Raw genomic sequence first — 1520 nt, 5'->3', positions numbered from 1 at the left:
ATCCCCCAAATCTGGAGCGATTGATTTCTGAGCTCATAGCCAGGAGGAACTCCTGAGTGTCACCAGGTGTGGCCGCAAAACCAAAAAAAAAAAAAAAACCAAAAAAAAAAAACAAAAAAGAAACAAACAACAAACAAAAAACAAAAACCACGAACAAACAAAAAAGAAAAAAAATAAAGAAACCAAATAGAAAATGAATAAAATATTTGAAGGTATAGTTTCTTCAAGTTTAACTGCTTTTATCTGTATTTTGTTTTCCACTTGATGAGGCATATACCATTGTTATTTATTTTCAGAGCTTTGCATTTGGACACTCAGTACAACAATAACATTTCTGGATGTCCTACTTGCAGAAGTCACATCACTAGATTTCTCAATCTATTGTTTCATTTGTCAGTTATTATGAAGTACACCCACAGTTCTATTATTTTGTGCCCAAAATATGAATATTGTAAAAATAAGAAGAGATTCTGTCTTAATTTAAAACATAGTTTCTGTTATTTACTAAAACACCTTTATGTAATAATAAAACTTATTACATAAAACATCTCACTTGTAAGTTTTGTTTTCCATACATGTTATGAGCATTCTAAAGGAATGTTTAAAGGAATATTTACCTTCTAAAAGAACATTTACCCAGACACACAACAAAAATATGGTAAAAATGATTGCATGCTTTTGATTTATTGAAAAAGTCAATTTTGTATTTTGAAACAAGTAGAGTAATATTATGTGAATTCAAAGGAACATTTAAGGGGATGGAAATATAATACAGCAGGTTGGTTGCATGCCTTGCAAACCTATTCATTATTCAGTATTCAACCCTCATTTAGTATCTCAGATAGCCTCACCAGACCTTTCAGGAGTAATTCCTGGGTATAGAAACAAGAATTAGTCTGGAGAACCATTGGGAGTACATCCCCATCAAGATAAAAACACGTAAAATATTTGCATTTTTTGATTTTGAAATGGAGTTAGCATATGTATTTGATAAGTTATTGAATACATGTTTGATTAAAGGATTCACAATTCACTATTTAACTTTTATAAAATAGAGCATAAATTTATTTTAAGTATAACAAGTTACTCTTCACTAAATTATTTTTAAAAAACTTTTAATAAAGTATTTCTTAATTTTCAGTTTTTTGTTCACCTATTATTAAATAAAAATGATTTTATAGATTTTGGGAAATACTTTTTTTTATCTACATTTAAAAATATGGGACGCTTCATGAATTTGCATGTCATCCTTGCTCAGGGGCCATGCTAATCTTCTCTGTATCGTTCCAATTTTAGTATATGTGCTGCCGAAGCAAGCACAGATTTGGGGAAATACTTTTTTTTTTCTGATTTAAAAATGCTTTTAATATGAGAAATATTTTGGAAAATTATGAATTAAAATGATCATTTTCAATATAAATTTAGGTCTAATGCTTAAAAATTGATATATAATTTCTGGAAATAGAGACTACTTCTTTTGGGGAAATACTTTTAGAGGTGTTATTACCCAGGATTTGTTT

At 28.7% G+C, this 1520-nt stretch overlaps 1 non-coding gene across 1 annotated transcript; it reads right to left on the bottom strand.

Annotated features, from left to right (window-relative positions):
* Positions 1–1213: 1213 nt before the first annotated feature.
* Positions 1214–1320, bottom strand: LOC125997646 (U6 spliceosomal RNA). Its single transcript, XR_007491686.1, has one exon. It is a non-coding gene; the product is annotated as a U6 spliceosomal RNA (small nuclear RNA).
* Positions 1321–1520: the final 200 nt, after the last annotated feature.

This window comes from Suncus etruscus, chromosome 19 (assembly GCF_024139225.1).
Source record: "Suncus etruscus isolate mSunEtr1 chromosome 19, mSunEtr1.pri.cur, whole genome shotgun sequence".
NCBI classification, from domain to species: Eukaryota; Metazoa; Chordata; class Mammalia; order Eulipotyphla; family Soricidae; genus Suncus; species Suncus etruscus.
Note: the sequence above shows the minus strand (reverse complement) of the source record. Positions and strands in the feature narration are given on the sequence as shown.